We start from the raw sequence: 21211 nt of genomic DNA on the forward strand, positions 1-21211 counted from the left end.
TGGATTAGTAAAACAATATCTCAATATTCATAAAAATTTATGAAAGATACATACTAAGTGTAATGACTCACATTGGCTTGAGTAACTAAAACCTGAAAATCGTAAATCATAAATAATAAAGCATACTGTGTAAGTCTTGTAAGCCATCATATTTAGTTCTAAAAGCAGTACTTGTATTCTATGTTTAAATCATACAGTCTAAGTGTAGAAAGAACACGCTTTTATATCTGTAAACTGAAAGCTGAAATCTCATGACTAATATCTGATGTAAAATAATATCTGAATGAAACTGTAAGCCTTCACACTTAAATTCTAAATATTTTCTATAAGTCTTTGCTGTTAGGGAGGTTCTTCTAACCGACATAAATCATGTGAACTATCATGGAGTCCAACGTCTAGTTCCCCTAAGAGGAAAACCTCACATTGGGAAGAGGTGTCATACTCTTGCCAGGGAGTATAACTTAAGCTAAGTGATCACAATCTGTATTTGTATCCATATACAAATGGAATATAATCTGAATCTGTACCTACGTTGGCTCATAATTCTGGAAAAGTAGGATGCACTAAACTCACACTTCTTGCTCGGTGCTAAATACTACTTCCTTTAATCTGTATGCTCAATCTATAGGAAATCCACTTTAAAACTAGTATAAGGGTTTATAATGAAAACTAGGTATGCATTTGTTTATTGTAAACTGTGATAAAATAGTAATGTGTATTCCATATCTAAGCTGAGGATCAAAAGATCAAATTTTTTCTCAAAATCTGAATATGAACTAATCATAGGTGCTTAAAAGCATTATATACTTGAAATATCAATACTCAAACTAGGGCTTAATAACCCATGCTTTAAACTCATGTGAAATTATCACCAAGTCATACTCAATAATCAAAATCTTGAAATTTTGTAATGATTCTAGTCAAAATAGTGAAAATTCAATTTTCAATGTATATATAATCACATCACACACATATACATGCAAAATAGAGATGCAATTCAATATTTAAATCACTTGTAACATCATAATCTTCAAATAATGATAACTGGGTATGAACCCTAAATTGCAAATCATGTAAATTCATGTAAATTCAACTTTAAAAACTAGTTTTGGGCACAAGAATGAAAATAGTATCCTTGTTCATAACGCCACATACTTTAATTGACTACATTGATGAAGGCCCTTGACTTTGAATTCCTTATTGTGTTCTTGAAGATTGTTTCTTAAAGATCTTGAACCAGGAACCTTGAATTCTTTGTTATCTTGGAAAAGGAATGATGAATTATGGATTTCTTGAAGTTTAAAATTAAAGCTCTAGGATTTTCTTTGAGAGAAATTTGGTGAAAAATAAGTATAATATGCTTAGAATAGGTTTAATCTTCTATTTTTCACGATTTGGGGGCATGAAAAAAACTACTAAACTACCCTTGGGGATTTAAATCCTGCAACTAGAACGCCGATTATGACCTCACCGTGATGCGCCAAACGGGTCATCGCGGGTCATCGTGATACCCACTGCGATGCGGTGGAATTGCGGTGACTCACTGAAAACTAACAAATTCCTTTTTACACTCCACCTTGATACGGTGGACCTCTTGATGCCATACTCACCGCGACGCGATGGAATCGCAGTGAACTGCTGGAATTCCAATCCAAACACCATCCAATCCTTATTCAAAAAATTCAAAACTTGCCCGAAACATGTTACTTACACCCCTGAATATACTTCAACTCAAAAATCATCGCCTCGGGGCCCGAAAGGTCAACTAAAAATTCCTCGGAGTTTAAAGGGAGTCAAAAGTGACTAAACCCCTCAACACTTAACTTTATTTTCAGGTTCTAAGTGCTATGGGCACATACTAGGGGCTGAGCTGAACTAGGAAAGTAGTGAACTCCTCCCACTTTATAAGTCCTACCTTAATACTTTTGTTCTCCTTCCACTGCTTGAACAAAGTGTGAACCACTCCTTGCAATTGGTAAGAGGCTAAGTTAGCACTTTCACCAGCAGTAACGCCCATGATATCTTTCACTTTTTGTACACCATCTAAAAACTCTTGCGGATCCTCCTCAGACTTGGATCCAAAAAATAATGGAGGATTCATCCAAGTGAAGTCTCGAATTCTAGCTGCTGCAGTGCTCATTATTGGATTGGCTAGGGAAATAACCTGTTGGTTATTCTGAGCAGCCATAGTCTGGTCCAAAATAGTGAAAGCAGTCCTGAATTCAACATAAGAAACATGTTCGTTCTGAGTGTCTTCTTGAACATGTGGTGCAGGATGATCCCCGTTCATTCTTTTGTTATTTATTCTAGGAGGCATTTTCCTATAAATGAATGAAGGACGAGTTAGAAAGAAAATTCAATAGAGTTCACGCTCTTTCGCACGACATGAATATTGAAAGAAGAAAAACTTTCCTAAAACGTCTCGTAGCCTCTTGGCCATAAGTGTGGCATGATTCACACCCGTGCACTAGACTTTACTCAACGTGGCTTTTGGACTTTATACCCATTCACAAGAATCTACTCAACACAGCTTTCAGACACCATAGGACACTTTAAAATCTTAGACTCTAATATCAAGTTTGTCACCACCCGAGACTACCCCCTAGTCGTAACACGATGCTTAAGGCCACAAATGACCCTAAGCTAACCCATGATCTAGTATCTAATGTGAGTACTAAATAAGGTAATAATAAAATATCATGTGCAGAAGCTAAACTGATGAGAATTTTTGTTAAGATGTAATACTGAAACAATACCCAACATGTCTGAAATACTAATACAACTGAAAACAAGTCTAACTATCTGAAAGCCTCTAAAAACATGGGGAGTTGATGGGACAGACCCCTAACTAACTCTAACTAACTGAAATAAAAAAAGTAGTGAAAATAACTATAAATAACTTGTCCTTTATGAATGAGGACTCACCACAATGATTGTTGAGTGGCAATGAGCTGGATAAGGGCTATCGGGGAACTGAGCATCCGAACCTTTGTTATAAAACAACACAGTGCAAAAGATAGAGTATGTGATCAGTACTTTGAATGTACTGGTACGTGAAATAAGGATTACTGAAGAGGATATAGATACTGAGCATGAATGCATGAACATGTAAAAAGAATGCAAGATCAAGTAAAACATGTACTGAAATGATCTGTAAAATTGACTGACTGTATAACTGATAAACTTAACACTTGGTCATGCAAACCTGAGTTGATATAATCTAAATACTGAACAAAAACTGTGGGAGCTATCATGTAACTGACATATCCCAATCTGAGTTGATTGGGGTCCAACCTGTAACCCAGTTAGAAGGTTGTTGGTACCTTGCAAAGGGTACCAACACATGGTTGACAATGTGGATCCACAAAGCTAATGTCCCGAAGGACTGAGGTGTCACCCTCGACTGGCAGATGCCCCTAAGAGATTGTCAACCCTCAACTAGATGGAAGATCTCTCAATACCTACATTGGCTATGTAGTTCTGGAACATATGGATTGCTACTAAAGGTCTCACTTTCGACTGGCAGGAAAGCCTTCATCCCTAAATTTGCTCGATGCTAATTCCTACTCCGAACTGAACTGACACTGGTACTGATTAAAGTTAATAGGACCATAACTGATAATTGCTCAACTTGAATATGATAATCTGAATATGGAGAAAAATCATGATTTAACTGACTTGTTGCTTGAAATCTGGAACATGCATAAACATATAGGTATCCGGTGTTCATAACCCGTCAGTACTGAATAATACATTAAGTATAATAACACCATCATAATATTGTAAGGACATTCATGATTTGTAGGCCCTAAACATAGTACATTTCACTAAACTAATGAAATTCATAATCATGAGTATGGGAAGATGTTAAACTTATAAGGATAACATGCTCACATGGTTAAAATCATAAATTGATAATCAACATGGTCTCAACTGAACATGATATGGGTGACTGAGTTTATAAATCATGTAAGAACATAATTCACATGGGAAAACACAACATCATGGTTTTTATTCAAAACTATTAAGAGAAAGTTGAATAAATTCATACTTGAAATTTTCATTAGAGAGGGTAAAGGGTTTATTCTTGAAAAATAAGGGATTTTTGGGGCTCAAAGGGTAGAAGGAACCCATTGATGAATATCCCACATACCTGAGTTGCGTAAATTTTTTTGAGAAAAAATTGAAATTGAGACCTCGGATGATGAATTCTTGAAAGAAACTTTTGATTTTTTGTGATCTTGAGATTGAGAGGAAAGGAAACGTTGTCAACTGATGAAGAATGGGGAAAATAATGCCCCTCTTGGATTTTAAGTTGTAAATGGGTGTTAAGAGAGAGGAGAAAAGGACCAAAATACCCCTTTAATTGATGAAACTATCAGAAATTACACTATCTCCGTGCCACAGAGGTTATCTCGAAGGCCAGCCTTCGTGACAAACTGTGTATCGCAGAGTTTAACCTCCAAGACACGCTGTGTATCACAAAGACTATCCTCCATGACACACTGAAATTGCAAAGGCTTACTGCCTCTATGGTCCAAAACCACCCCGAACCTCTTCCAAAAATTTCAAAACTCTCCCGGATGACACTATTAACATTCCTAAACATATTTCAACTCATAAATCAATGTTTGGAATTTGAGAAGGCCAAAAATAAAATGTTCGAAATCTTGGGGTGTTAAAATGGCCATGTCACTTACATTTGGTGTGAAATAATGTCTTTGGAACTCTTAAACATATGTCGAACAACTGAAAACTAATCTAGGATCTTGCAGAGTATTACACACAGTCACATAGACCCCCAGGCCGGCAAACATGGTTTTTAGTGTTGGTTCCTCCCGGACCTATACCTTCATGGTGAGCTACAAAACTCCCTTTTAAGCCCAAATTAAAACAGTTTGCATATAAACCTAACCATTAACCCAAGAGCCATCCATTAAAACATTTATTGACTTGGTATCATTATACCAATATGCTTGAAAGCTTATTTAATTATTTCAAACCAATCAAATTAACCATTAAACTCCCAAATTTCATCAAAAATCCAAACCATTACCAAGGGCATTCCAAAACCACTTTCATCATCCAGTTATCCATAATGCAATGCAATGTTTCAAAGGTAGGTTAAACTATGTTAATGTTTTTGTTTAAAATTAAGTTTACAAAGTGAGTTGGGGTTAATGCCTATACCAAGCCAAAAATCCACCAATTTGAGGGAATCCATGTTCCCCATTCTCATCCCCATACAATGCTCCAATCCAGTCCTAAAAATCATAAATTTAAGTATGAATGATCCATTTAAAACATGGAAAAAGCAATTCAAGGAATAACAATCAGAATCCCTCAACCCAATGTCAAACCCAACAACTAAATCACATGAATATTGAATCAATTTATGCCATAATGAAAAATACAAGTTTAGGAATAAGAGACATGCCTGAAATACCAACGAATTTGAAAAGAAATCGAAGTTTGGGGCTTAATTGGTGAATTTTCTGTGAAATCCTTGAAGTTTCTTGGTTGGAGACTTAAAGAAGAAAATAGTAGTGTTTGATCTTTAAAAATTAAACAAAAGAGGTTTATTAGGTGTTTAAAAGTCGTGCAATTGGTAAAATGACCAAAAGTCTCTCACCCCAAGTGATAAAAAGAAAAGTTGGACAATTTTACATAGCGGCGTGGCACGCCGCTATCACGGAGCTTAGCCTCGGTGTCACGCTCTAATCACGGAGACTAAGTGGCGTGGCACGCCACTATTACAGAGGCTAAGTAGCGTGGCACGCCACTATCGCGGAGGCTTTCTGCCTCGGAGTTCCAAAATGGTTCTGAATCCTTTTCAAAAATTTTGAAACTTACCTAAAACACTCTTTTAACATCCCTTAACATAATTTAAGTAAAAATTTGACATTACGCACGCGGGAGGGTCAAAAATAAATTCGTTGAAATTTTGGATGGTCTTACATTTAACTTGACATCAAATCACTTCTATGATCTCCAATTTTGAGTGTTCATAAGTAGACACTTAAACTTGTTTAAAGTTGGACAAGTAGACACATACATCTTATGTGGCATAATACGCGTAAGATGTCATGTAGAACAAGAATTGACCACGTAGGATGCCGCATAGAATATATGTGTCTTCTTGTTGTCTACTTATGAACACTCATAGTTGGAGGTCATAGATGTGATTTGATACCAAATTAAAAAGTATGTTTATGTATTATGCCTAAATTTTTGCATCTATTTACGATACTATTACATTTGCATACAAAAGCCAGTCATACATATGACATTAACAATAAAAGTAATTATGCGGAAGAATGAAGATCATGCAGGAAAGATATTGACGTCTAACTAATTGTTTCATAACAATTTTAGTTTTATGTGCTTTTTGTAAGATAATTTTATTTTTACACGTAAGAAATATAAAAATAACATACAAAATATCCTTATAAGATTATTTTATTTTATTCAAATTACAAAAATTATATTCGTATTTCCAAAACTACATGGGAATACTAAGTATTAAGAAATTATACTTACGTCATTAAATACATGGATAGAGTTCGATCAAAATTGCTAGTTTTCGCTCAAACTCTATATTTTATGTCTAAGCATCCACTCAAGATGTGTGAGTACTTTCATAAAAGCACAATAATATGTTATTTAAAATTCAAAATTCATAAACTTAAAAACTCCAATTCCGCATGCAATCCAACACGACACGGTGTCGTTAGGAACGTTGCTCGGGTTTTGGTTCTTCCGGATCAGCTTCTTCCTTATTTCATGATAATCGGCGGTGGTGGACTAGATACTCTGTATGCCAACAAGAAAAATTAAATTACAGTTAGAATTAATCTTTCAATTAAAACATTAAGTATGAAAATAAAAAAAGAAGAAATTATTAAAACTGAAGGTGTTTTATAATTAAAAATCCGTACAGGTGACTGCGCCTATTTGCCGTAGGCGCAGGGTTGGATTTAATCGGGGTCTCTCTGGCAGTGCGACCCCTAATTAAACCCAAATTCACTTCGAGACTGACAGTGGAGGACAAGTTTAAGTTCCTCGATTCGCTTTGAACACACAATGATAAAATAAGAAATATTACAAGAAAATTGAATGCAGTAATAGCAAGTTTCTTCATTTTAAAATTGGATGCCTTTTAAGATATGGGTTGTTGTAGTTGTAAGGAAGAAGACCTCCACTTGAGAATTTATTGATCTTATAATATAATATCCATTTCCCAATGACGCGTTATTGTACTTGTGCCCAACTGTAAATTTTGCGTCAAACGGCTGTGTGAATGGAAAATATCCGGTCAAAAAGAGGGGGCAAAAAGAACAGGAAAAATCATATTTTCTTCCGACTTTGCTTTAAAAATCAAATTCTTTCTTTAATTTTAAATAATAATCACACATTTTTTTAATTAAATTTTTAAAATATCCTTTGTATCCTTTCATTATCAATTTTTTTTACTTCTTTAAAATCATCATATTTTCATTTTTTCAAAATTCATAACAAATTTTTCATAAAAACCTGAACATTATCTTCTGGACAAAAAAAAATAGAAGATATTAATTACGTATATATAAGTTAATGATGATCTATAATGAAGCAAATTAACATAATAAGAAAATTAGTTTTATTAATAATAATCAAACTCTAATATTTATTTAACAAGTGAAAATAATAAGTAATATTAACATTATAAAGGTATTTCAATGCAGAAAATTTAAAATAATGAATAAAAGTAAGGTCGTATTTTTAAAGATTATATTTATTTAGATAAATTATAATTTATGTAATATTCCATTAATGAAAATCACATTTTATTTATTTATAATATTATTTCTTATTACTTGACTCTCATACTAAAAATAATTATTTTAATTAGGAAAAAAGGTGCGTAAAATGCCTGTACTTTGCCTAAATTTGCATTTATGCATACTGAACTTTGTGGGGTCCTATCACCCCCTTAAATTTTTTTTCATATTTAAATGACATACATCTGCCCATTTGGACCACTACGTGTAATCACGTTTCTTGAGCGCGTAAAAATGTTTAAAAATCGTTATAAACCTATTTTTTTTGACACATAACTTTATATATTTTTCATTAGATTCCTTTATTTTTTAATATAATGTATTAAAGAGAGGTATAGATCCCCCCCACCCCCCTTCTTCTACTCTACTTTCGTTTTCCTCTCCATTGTTGAGGGTAAATTTTTTTCATTGGTTTTCGTTGGTAAAGTTCTGATATCTTCTTAGTTTTCTTTGTTTGTTAATAACTTCTTCTCACTATTTTCTAACTTCTTCGCACTATTTTCATTAATTTTTAATTTATAATTTTTAAAATTAGGGTTAGCCATGGAAGATGTAAAATTGAATTTGAATAAGATTTGTTTAGACTAGGAAGATCCAATGTTAAATGCGGAGGTACGATGATCTCTTACTCCATTTGAAGACTTCTTGGTCTGATAATAATTCGGGAAGAAGATTTTTGTCTTGCCCTTATTATAGATCAAATAGGTGTAACTTTTTTCTTTGGAGGGATGAAGTGGTTAATGAGCGATCTAAGTTCATTATTCTAAAGTTGGTGAAGAAAGTGAAGAAAATGAATGAACTATTGAAGATAATGAAGACGAAGAAAGAATCGATTGGTGCTTACAGTGATAGAAAAATTATAAAGATGAAAGCTGAATCTGCATTCACTCAAATGAAAGAACAATGTAACTTATTTGTTAAGATGAAAGACGAGGTGAAAATATACCAGAGAAGACGATTGAAGTGAAGAAGATAGAGAGCTTTAGTAGTATTTTCATGGTGTGTATCTTCATAATATGTAATGCTATATGGATCAAAATAGCAGGTTGAAGTGTTTTGCGCAGTGTTGTAATATGAATTTATCGTTAGTAGTGTTTTTGTTAAATAAAATATCCTATTTGAAACTGATTGTTGGTTTTGTGGACTTGTTTGTTTTGCTCATTTTGTTGAGTTAAATTCATTATTCCAAAATTGATAGAAACATCAGATACCACCACAAATGATATAAAAACATTTAATACAAAATTTTATACAAAATCAGTGCATAACTATTTGAGATGCAACTTGAACTTTCAAGTGCAACATATAATACAAAATTACTGCATAAATGTCTGAGATGCAACATTAAGTGCATCATAAAAACTTCATAAAAAATGACCTTATAAAAGTAAATCGCATTGTTTGTCAAAATAACCTACCCAATTAACAATAAAATATCAGTTTTAATCTAAAAAACTACCAACATTTTAAAACTACTTCCATTGTGGCTTGGATTGTGAAGAAGCCACTTTCTGTTTTTTTGTTTATTCTCATCTCATCTCTCATCACCTCAAGCTAGTTTTCGATCACTGTTTTTTTGTCCCTCCACCTTACTCCTGTTTTTAGTTAGTAACCAAGGTCCCCAGTAATATCAACACACCTTGCAGACTGTGCAGAACTAGTGTGTAGTATCATACTACTTGGCAACCCAAACTGCAGACAAAGAAATAAAGAAAGTTATACACATGTACACCTCTAAGACAAAGTAAACTTATTTTTTTGTTAGCACTTACATTATATGTTGTGAAACCATTTTCAATAATCAAAACACCCATTTCAACTGTCTTTGGCCTTTTACCAGTTGCTCTTCTATCACATGTACTAAATTGAGCATTACCAGGTGAAGTAGGTGAATTTGGTGGAGCATAAACAGGTGAAGAAGGTGAATTTGGTGGAGCACGAGTAGTGTAACTTGTTGTATTTTCAAACCACTCATGCAAAGGTGTCCTCCTTGCCACTCTTATGTCACCAAGAGGTGTTTTTCTTGGTCTGCCCCTGCCTCTTGAAGTTGTTGTAATTGGTGTTGTACCCTCACCCCTTCCCTACCTCTTACAGCTCCTGGAACATGTTCAACACCCTTTCCCCTACCTCTTGCAGCTTCTGCAACATGTTCAATATCTCTTCCGCTGCCTCTTATATTTAGTGCAGCTAGTTCATCAGGCCTTTCCTTAGGTGTAGGAGGTATTGCAACTTGTTTAGATTATGCTGTCTTACTTGTCCTTCCCCTGGGTCTAGGGGGTGCTTCAGGATTATCACTTGTTTTCCTTGGCCTTCCCCCAGGTCTAGGAGGCACATCAGTAGTAGTAGTAGTAGTAGTAGTAGTAGTAGTAGTAGTGATTTTTGGCCTCCCCTTAGATCTTGAAGTACTTGGTACATCACTTGGTCTAACAGCAACACTAATTGATCCAATAGAATTCTACAAAAAAAGGTGAAGTAGTCACATATTCAAAAATAATTAAACTACAAACAAATGATACAAGTCATTTAAAGTTACACACCTTTAATGGACAATCTCTCTTGTTGCGATTTTGTCCTTGACAGATATTACAAGTCATGTTTACCCCTTTTCTTGACATCTTTCCATACTTTTTCATCTCACTAAACTCTTTATTCCTTTTTTTCTTTGACCTGCCAGGCATAGATTTAACAACTGGTGGCTCCACATGAGGATTTGTTGACCCTGGCCATATGTTCATGTTGGTCACTGGTTGAATATAGTGACAGTAAGTCTTGAGATAAGTCTCTTTACTATAGCAACTATCAACAAAATCATTTAGTTCTCATTTCTTGTGAAGTATGGCTGCAATTTATTTGGACATGGTATTCCCTTGAGCATCCAAGATCTACAACTGCATGTACTATCACTCATATCCATATTATGTACATATTGTCCATCTGATATTTTAAAACCTCTTTCTCTGTTGAAGTCAATATTACATCTTATTGACTTCTTAGTGATTTTTTCTAACACTCTCAAAGTCATTGGATATATATTAGTTAATTATGTTTCTTAAAACTTAGTGAATTCACCTAGTCTAGTCATTACCTTCACCCTTATCTCTTCTAGCATAGTTAATAATTGTTTTATGCCTTGGTTCTAAGATCCAAGCATTAAAGCTCTCAACCATGTTGTAGTTTATTCTATCACACTTGATGTCAATTCTAAAGTACATTTTACGCTAAGTTTGTACCTTATAATGAAGTAAATCAGGAACAATATCTTCACCACCTAGCATGGCCATTTGGTTAAGATTTTTCTTCATTTTAGCTTCAAAGGTGCTTCTTGCATATTTTCAGAACTGGTTCCTTCTTTGAAAACCTCTCCATTTTTTCCCCAATTAACAAGGATGTGTCTTACACATCCTATAATCCACCTCTAGTAACATCTCTATCAGTGTTGCTCTAAGACCCTGAGAATTAGATCTTAAAATCGAACACAAACAAATTACATATCCATAACTACTTTTGCATATCTAAAATAATTGTGTAATATTTACGATCTATTAATCTCAAATCCGCTATTAATAATTGCACAAACCATGTCCAAGTTTTCTTATTCTCATGCTCTACTACAGTCCAAGCAACAGGCAATATTTGATTATTGCCATCTTTACACATAGAAACCAACAACTGTCCTTTGGTTACTGTAATACCCCATACTTCTGCCTAGCTTGAACTCATCCCAAGTATGTTAGAAACTTACTTTGAAAGATGAATTCACTTTTATATACGTGGAATTTTTAAGATTTTCACTTTTTGTCATGTGGAAAATTAAATTAGCTTTCCAACAATACCAATTTCATCCAAATTCAGTATCAGGTAGAAAGTTATGGCCGTTTTATAGAAAGCAGTCAAAACTATCCAGGTGCGACGATGAGGGCCGATGGACCGTCGAGCTAACGCTAGACCGTCGCCCAAACCATCACAGCGGAGGCAATGAGACCACCTTCTTCCTAAGGGCGACAACTTAGGCCAACGGACCGTCGAGCTAGCAATAGACCATCGCTCAAGCCGTCGCAACAGAGGCAGTGAACCCCTATTCTACCCAGGTGCAATGGTCAGGACCGACGGACCGTCGACCCAGTGACGAACCATCGCACCCACCATCACATAGTTCGTTCAGTTATTTTAAAGTCGTTTTAAAAGGGTAATTGGTTCTTTTCTACTCGTTTTAACCTCTAATTATATCAAATCAAGGCTCATAGTTCATTATCCATCTACAACATCAAATTAGGATTTTCTCTCAAAAATAATCCCCAAGAAACAAGATCCAAATCTTCTTCAAGAAACTAAGAGATTCAAGTTCTTCAAGTCCAAGAACTTCAAGAAAACTCACAAACCAGGTATGTCATATATTGATTCATGGGTCCCTTTCACCCATGAAGCTTAAGAATCTCTTTTCAAAATCCAAGATTTGTGTATTTATGAATGTTCATGATTTAAATTGAATTGAAATTCATGTTCATGATGTTGTGGAGTTTTGATTCATGTTTTAAAATACATATTCCAATGATTGACCCTAGTATATGAAGATTTGCATAATAATCATGATAAACCCCCCTTTCAATTTATAAGTTGATTGATGTATCTATAATTATTAGATGTGTTGATGATTGTATAACCAAAGCATGCTCCCCATGTGTTTGATTAAATGCTTATGTGAAGGAAAAGTTTCATACTAGTATAATAATATGAAATCCCCATTCATGTACAAGTTTATCCATGTCAAGTGTTTGATGAAATGTCTTAGTCAATGAATTATGGATTTATGTGTAGCCATTGTGGTGCTTTAGAACTTCTATTTCATGAAATCTCCAACTTATTGTATTATGGATTGTGATATTGGTTATGTATTCAAGAAAATCGTGCTTTGTTAGTTTCATGCTATCGAGTCCTGGGGGTACTTGTACCCGACAATTAGCTGTGTGCCTAGAGCCAGTGTCATTTTTCAAGATACTCTCAGTTGAGCCATGTACATAGAAATTCAGTCATTCATGTGACTCAGGAAAACTCAGTAAACTTAATAATCTCAAAAATTCAGTTATCTCAATAGTATTTCGTCAGTCAACAAAACTCAGTTAATTCAGTCCAGTTCACTTCAGTAATCCATGTTCAGTGTTTATTTAGATGAGAGTAGGAATTAGCACTGAGTAAACCCAAGGATGGAAACACACACTGTCAGATGAGGGTGTGATTCTTAGAAGTCATCCAAGCATAGGTTGAGATATCAACACTGTCATATGAGGATTGATGAGGTAGATAAACATTGTCAGATAAGGTCCTTACCATTCTCTTTTGGGGATACTGTCAGATGAGGGTCACCCACAGCTTGTCCTTATCGGAGGTGCGATATTGACACCCTTCCAATTGGGGTTACAGATTGGACCCCAACTCAGCTATAATGCATTATTTGGGGCATGTCGATTAGATGACTACTTCCCACAGTTTCAGCTACAAAATCAGGACTATCATATGCAGTCATTCAGTTTCAGTAATAGAATTCAAATAGTTCTATAGAATTCAGGACTGTCAGATACAGTAAACTCAGAATAGAATAGAACTCAGCTAGTCCCATCAGAAACTAGACTATTAGATACAGTCACTCAGTATTAGTTATTTTAGTTACAAAGTTATCAGTATCTCATGTTATTAGTACTCAGATTCAGTAATCATGTTATCATGAACTCAGTTACAATTATTATGTATTTATGCATGTATTCCCACGCTCATGTTACTCAGTTAGTTAGTATAGTTCATGCATGTGAACCCTTTGTATTCAGCATACCTCACATGCATTCTAGTACATTCAAACGTACTGACGCATTTACGCTATGGTGTAATATACCATAAGTTCAGAAGCACGAGCTCCAGAGCATCAGTAATATTCCAGTCTCAGCAGTCAGAGTTAGCAGCGAGTCTTTATCCTTCAAGGACGTGACCATTACTTTACTATCTCATTAATTAATTTATTTTAGTAGTTGGAGTTAGTTGGGGACATATCCCATTAACTTCTTATTCAGACAGTTCAGTCAGTTAGAGGCTTTTCAGACTAGCATGTTCAGACAGTTATTTCAGTTGTCTTGGGTATTTTATATACCTCTTTAAATGTTATATTTTATCAATCATATTACAGTTTTGAAACTTATAGCCTTACATCCTTTATTTTCATATTTATACAGTATATTATACAGTATACAGGTATAGATATCAGTCATGGGTTAGCTTATGATCCTTTGGGGTCACGAGCACCGCATAGCATTCTATGTACCAGATTTGGGGCATTACAGTTACTCTCTTCAGGAAACATCCATCTAAACCAATACATTTTCTACAACCACCAAAAAGAGCTTTTTTGCATGCATCAAAACAAATGTATAAACTTTGAAAAACAAGCTTACCACTATCACTAGAATCATCAACTATTATAACACAAGTAAAACTAAGATTGGACCTCAACATTTCATCCCTATAGTCAAATATTCTTCCAAACTCTTTCACATGATTACCCATTAAATCTTGAAGTATTCTACTTCTAGCTCTACTGGCAGTAGTCTTTTCAACATGTATACCCAATTCTTTTCTAATCAATTGTTGAAATTGAAATATCTTTATATTTGGTTGCTCAATGATTCTATCTTTAATGCTTGTGCAGGAATCTAGCATTACACATGACATTTCTAGTGGTTTTGATACACCTATGCTTTTCATTGTAGGTTTTAATTGAAAATCATTGGTAAACTTGTTAAGACTTGCATAAAATAGTCAAGGACACCCTTCCCTACATTTAACCCTAACCTTTTTAGACTCATTAATATAATTCTCTAACTGAACACCTCTTTGAACTGCATATTTTGTAAAAATATCTCTAAACTCATTCATATCCTCAAAAACCATGCCCAATTGCCACACAAATTGTTTTGCAGATTTATCATACACTACTTTTCTACTATCTGTCCTCTCTAATCCATCTTCTAAATCAGATTTCATACTGTATTCATCAGAACTGCAATACACAGGCATATCCCCAAAAACTTTATCTTTTAAACTTTTATCAATAATTTTTGTCTCATCAAATCCCAGATTTGGACCAACTTCACCATGAGGAACTCCTTTAGGGTTATTAGGTGTTCTTTCTCTTCTCTTCCTCCTTTGGTATGTCTTCATTTCAGCCCTTAATTTTATGTCTTCATCATGCATATCACTTTTAAATTTAGCATCATCTTTAACAAATAGATGTTGATGGTCTAAATCTGAACTGTTTTCAATTGAGTGGTTAGAAGCATCAATAGTTGCAGCCTCAGCAGTAGCTGCAGCCTTACTAGTAGATGCAGAAACTTCATTAGCTGCTGTTTGAGAAGGTGCAAACTCATTTTCAAGGTTAACACATCCATTAGTAGCTGATGCTTTATTAAAATGAACACCTCCACCTCCTTTTCAACAACCCTATCCCCTTCATGGACCCCCTTGTCCCCTTCTTTATTAAAACCAACAAAAGATTCCTCATTGGTACTAGTGTATTCCAGCAAACCAATGGAACCATTAACTTGATCAAGTTGATCATACATGTTACAAACGTACACCTCAACAATATCCCCATTTTTAAAGGATTGTAAAAGTTCAAAAATATCCTCATCACTTTGAAAATCTAACAGAAATTCCTTTTTAGGCGGCCTAAGATAAAACATGCAACTTGTTGTAGCATACCCTAACTCTTTTAAAAGTTAGTTAGCTCAAAATAAGATAACTTATCCACATCCACATCAAAAATATCTGTGACTTCACCACCCTCATATTCTGGTTTTTAACTTTCACTATTTAAAACCCCACCATGATAACATCTTAGGGTTATATATGTAAAATCACCCATTCCTAAAATTTAGTCACATTCACAGTGAGTGACAATTAGGAAAAAATTGATTATTCAAACACGCAGTAATCAGTTATACTAGAATGATTTAGACTAGCAAAAAATTCTAATTTTGACAAGCTATGAAACTTCAAACGACACAATCTAGACTTGTTGAACAATAGCCTTAAAGAAATTATCATAAAGTTTCAATTTTAACTTTAGTCGTCACAAAAAATAAAGCTAACCTTCAAGAATTGTTGAACACCAGCACTCTCACAGCTCCACAATACGAAATCACACCTACAAGAACACTAGAAGACTTGTTATTGTTGACCTTGCAAGCAAAATCTTTTTAAAGAGTAGTGAAAGTGAGAAATGAGGAAGAAGAATAAAAGAAATCGATGGAAATTTCTGAAAATTAAATATAGAGAAGAGGAAAGGTCACGCATTTTTTGAGTACTTATTAATATTTTATTAAATTAAATTTATGGATAATTAGGAGTTGAAACATAATTAAGACGCGCGTGTGAATCACTGCCCTTTGATTGACTGATTAAGTGATCCAAGTGGGCAGATATATGCCATTTAAATACGAAAAAAGTCTAAGACCCCACAAATGTTAGTATGTGCAACTGGAAATTTAGGCAGGCAAAGTACAAGTATTTTACACACCTTTTATCTTTAATTTATTTGTCCAATTTATGAAATCAAGAGAATTATATTATATTTTTTTACTCTTAATATTAAATAACTATTTAAAGTAGTAGTATAGACAAATTTAAAATTTTAAAGTATCATTAATAAGGTTAATTCAGTAAAATGCACCTCTATATAAAATTTTCTTAAGGGTTGTGTCATGTCAAGAAAAGTCAAGTAACGAAATGGATGTAGTAATAGAGTGGTGAAATACAAAAATATATACACAGATACATGTACATACATATATACAACTTAATGGTGGTTTGGTTGGGAACAAGTTGCTTCGAAATTAGTTATCCCAAAATAAATTGTACCAATATGTATATGTGATAACGTATCCCATCACCGTGGTATAAAGAGTGGGATAAATAATTTTGAGACTAACTAATACCTTTAATCAAATGTAAGATAAAATAATTATAAATTTAATCCTTGAATTATTATTATTATACCTCACACCAAATGACTCTCTAATACATATAATATTGAAATAACAATCTTAAAAAAATATTAAATTTTGTGATAAATTTATAAAAAGTATTATTTTACTTATAATGTTAATAAACTTGGATAAAATGCTATCAATATCTAAATTAATACACACACACACACACACACACACATATATATATATATATATATATATATATATATATTATAATATAAAGAGGTATTACATAAATATACGATTAAAATTACAAGAGTAGAATGGTCATTGCATAGGATAAAGAGGGATATGATTATTATTCAATGTTGAAAGGAGAATTTAATTTTTAAAGGAAAGTTGAGGGCTGAAAATAATTTTCACCCATTAATAAAATTATAAGTTATTATATTATTTTAATGAGCACTAGTATAGATACCCGTGTGATATGCGAAATATTATTTTACAATTAATCATTAAAAAGTCTTAACTTATTCATATAAAATTAATCAATTTTTATTGTATAAAATTGACATATTTCAAAAGTAATAAAATACTAAAAATTATTGTTAAATAGTGAAATTACAACTAATACTTAATAACAAATCACAATTGCAGTTGTTTTACATGTTTGATATAAAAAGAATAATTTCATTATTTTCTTTAACTTTATTCCAATGACTAATTTTAAAAATAATAAATATAAATATTAAATAATTATTAATTTTGTTGGTGAACTTTTAACTTTATTTTTTTAATTAATTAAAACTTGTAATTGTATCCCTTACCTTCCATTTCATTTTTTTTTTAATCTTTTTCATTTTTTTAATGTATTAATTCAACATCATCTACTGCACTTTTTTTTTAAATGTTATCTTTCAATTTCATTTCAAACACTAAAAATATTTAACTTTATCAATTACAAAACTTTTAATTCTAAATTTTAGATTACACAACTTCAGTTCAAAGACTAATTAAGCACATACAATTTATTATTTTTATTAAATATTCAAACTTTGTTTTATTATTATAATTTTTTTCATTATATGATTTCATCATTAATAACTTTAAATATTTCATTTATACATAATATTTCAACTTAAAAATTTTATGCAACTTTTCAAATCACTCACCCCACCAAATTCACACCCATCCCCCACCTTTACCCCACCACCCCAACTGCAAATTTTATTTGATCTTTAACTTTTTAACTTTTTGTTAATTTTTTTCCTCATCCCAACCTCCCCTAACCTCTAAACCCCTCCCCCGACAAAAAAAATAAATTTTATAGAAAAAAATTCTTTACACTACCCACCCCTATTCCCCACCATCCACCACGATTCCCTACCTAACACCTCCCTCACCCCCACTTTCAAAATTTTTTAGTATTATTTTGAATTTTTTTCATACCCCCACCCCTACCCTAACCCCAAAAAAAGTTTAATACTTTTACTTTTTTTAGAATTTTTTTTTCTATCTCCACCCCCAAATGCCACCTACATCCACCACTCTGCCTACCCCTATCCACCTAACTTAGACCCCACCCCACCCCACCCTGATCTGCTATAGAAATATAGCACTTATGATGCTTAAACTTCCAGAATATGCATGTACTTAAGGCTATCTGGTTAGATTTGATGTGTTTTGGAGTGTTTTCCAGAAAATTAACTTTTTGGATGCTAAATTCAAGAAAAAGATGAAAAGTGATGTTTTTAGCCACTTACTTGATCATTATTGGGTATTCGTGACACTTTTTGGATGTACATGACTAAAGCATGTAATGAAAGTTAAAGATTTGAAGCGTAGTTGCAAGTTTTGAAAGGCTTGACACTTACCTATCTCCACATGTGGACCACATGTAGCACATATGGTCTGTATGAGACTAAGTTAAGTACCAAAATTAAATATCCCGAGGGCAAAAGAGCTAAAACATAACTTCCAGCACTTACTTGTGTAAACATGCGGACCACATGTAGGTAAGGTAAGTGCCAGAAGTTCAAAATCCTAAGAGCTGAAGGTACAAAAAAATTTTCTGGCACATGTAGGTGTCTATATGTGCCCAACCTCAGGCCGCATGTGGCACATGTGCCCAAGGCCAGGCCGTATGTGGACACACATAAGTGTCCACCAACCTCAACTTTTCTAGATAATTCCAAAATTATTTCCTAGGCTTTTCATGTATCCTAATTACACTCTATGATGTTTTAAAGTCTTTTAGGCACTGTTAGTTAAGTTTCCTATATTTGTTAGGATTTTGATTTCTAGGGTTTCTTGTAATCTATAAATACCCTTTAGTCTTTGTATTCATTATTGACTCATTCACATATATTCAGGGGTAGGCCTTTGGGGGCTATCCTTACTCTCATTGATCATGTTATTTGTTATTTGTTATTTAATTTAAGACTTTGGGATATCTTCTATCATTATTATGAGATTAATTTATAATTCTATCTGTGTATTCCATGATTGATCTCATAACTATGAGTGGCTAATTCCCTTAGCTAGGGTTGTGGAAACCCTGATGGATTAACGAAGTAGAGGAAGTGCTAAGTTGTTCTAGATAAAGATTCTTACATATATTTTTTTCTTTGATTGCTTTCTTAACGAGTGCACGCGGTATGTTCCCACCTAAATTATTGCTACTTACTTTAAGAGAGGAGTAGTTACTAGAAAAAGAGAATCGCAATAGAAATTTGAAGTTTAACTGTCGATCCACACTAATAGGTATAATCTAAGTAAGATGGTTAACTATCATCTAATAACTAGAGACTCAAAAGGTAATAGTTAACTGGGATCTAAGATAAGGGTTATTAAGGTGATATCCTGAGACTCAAAAGGTAAAGGGTGAGATCCGTCAACGAGTCCAAAAGACCATTGGTGGTACATAACTTATCTGATTCTGCATACAAGTTATTGAAATAGTTCGACAGTGCATGATAAGTCTACTGAGTTGAGAATCCATGAGGAACACAACCCTAGTATTCGTCTTAGATTATTTACAACCAAAAGCAACCAAGACTTGTTACTTTTAACTATTTACTACAAATCCCCTCTTTTTACTTTTCTGCATTGCCTAGTGATTTCAACAAGTTCGAGATAAATTACGGCTTAGTCCCCGTGGGATCGACCCCGATATAGTTGGGTTACTATATTTTTAGAGTGACTATTTTATCCTTTAAAGGAGGGTAGTTTGGCGGTTACCAAATTTTGGTGTCATTGTCGGGGAATAAGTGTTAATTTGAGAATTGAGGTTGTCACAGTTTACAGGTCTTTTTTTTGTTATTAGTTCGGTATATATAGGTGTATGACTAGCACACCGAGTAGAGGCTATCCCTTACTCCTTGTGAATCCAAAATATAGAAAGGATTCTACAAACACCTAGTAAGATAACGGAATCAAAAAGAGATAACATTTCTTAAGGGGTTCGTGATGATGTGCCTACCCCTCCCCCGAAAGAGTTTAGGATATTGTTGATCAGTAGATATGGGTGCTTTTAGCATAATCTGCTAATGAGAGGAGGAAATCATAAGAAGATTAGTGGATAGCTAAGAAGGCAGAGCTAGATAAGTAAAGACAAAAAGTCGACCATCAAGCAACACTCGGTGGAAATCATAACGGAGCTAGAGGTGACTATTCTTAAGTGATCCCAACACATCAGTATGTGCAACCATATATAGATGATGAAGAAGATCTAGAGTATGTTGAGCTGGCAGAGACTGGAGCCATTATCCCTCCTGTTTTACCCCCGGGCATTAAGTTTGACATGACAAGCATAATGATCCAGATCTTAAATCTAAAGGGTGTATTTGCAGGTTTTCCTACAGATGAGGAAAATATGCACCTTGCAAATTTCATCGGGATATGCAGTTCGTATAGTAACCAGGGGTGAATCAAGAAGATCTTAGACTGAGGTTATTCCCCTTGTCACTTACAGGACAAATACCTTTATGGTTAGGGGAACTGCCAAGAGGATCTATCACTTCATGGAACGAGTTACACACACAATTCATGAAAAAGTTCTTTCCTCCATCCAAGATGTTGCAGATTAAGGATAAGATCTATAATTTTAGGCAGCTACAGTCAAAATAAATGTACGAGGCATGATTCAGGTTCAAGAAGAAGCTGAGTATGGTGCCTAACTATCGGATGTCAAGGACGAGCCTATTGGAGATATTATATAGAGCCTTGACCATCAATTTTAGAGATATGAGAGGTACTATCTTTAGAGGAGCTTCTATAAGACTACGCTGGGAGGTAGCTTCGAAGATGCTAGATCAGATCTCGCACACTAACCGATGGTAGCAAACTAAGGAGGCTAAGAGGGGATCTGGAACATATGCTATTGGTGCCTCGCTCAACCAGAAAGTAACTGATGATTCA

The 21211-nt window shown here is 33.9% G+C and overlaps 1 long non-coding RNA gene across 1 annotated transcript; it reads right to left on the minus strand.

The window, feature by feature from the left end:
- Positions 1-6636: 6636 nt before the first annotated feature.
- Positions 6637-7174, minus strand: LOC124887430. The gene is made up of 2 exons (XR_007045190.1): positions 6939-7174; positions 6637-6813 (listed from the first exon to the last, which is right to left on the minus strand). It is a non-coding gene; the product is annotated as an uncharacterized LOC124887430 (long non-coding RNA).
- Between the last annotated feature and the right edge of the window lie 14037 nt (positions 7175-21211).

Source organism: Capsicum annuum, chromosome 9 (genome assembly GCF_002878395.1).
Source record: "Capsicum annuum cultivar UCD-10X-F1 chromosome 9, UCD10Xv1.1, whole genome shotgun sequence".
Taxonomy (NCBI): Eukaryota; Viridiplantae; Streptophyta; class Magnoliopsida; order Solanales; family Solanaceae; genus Capsicum; species Capsicum annuum.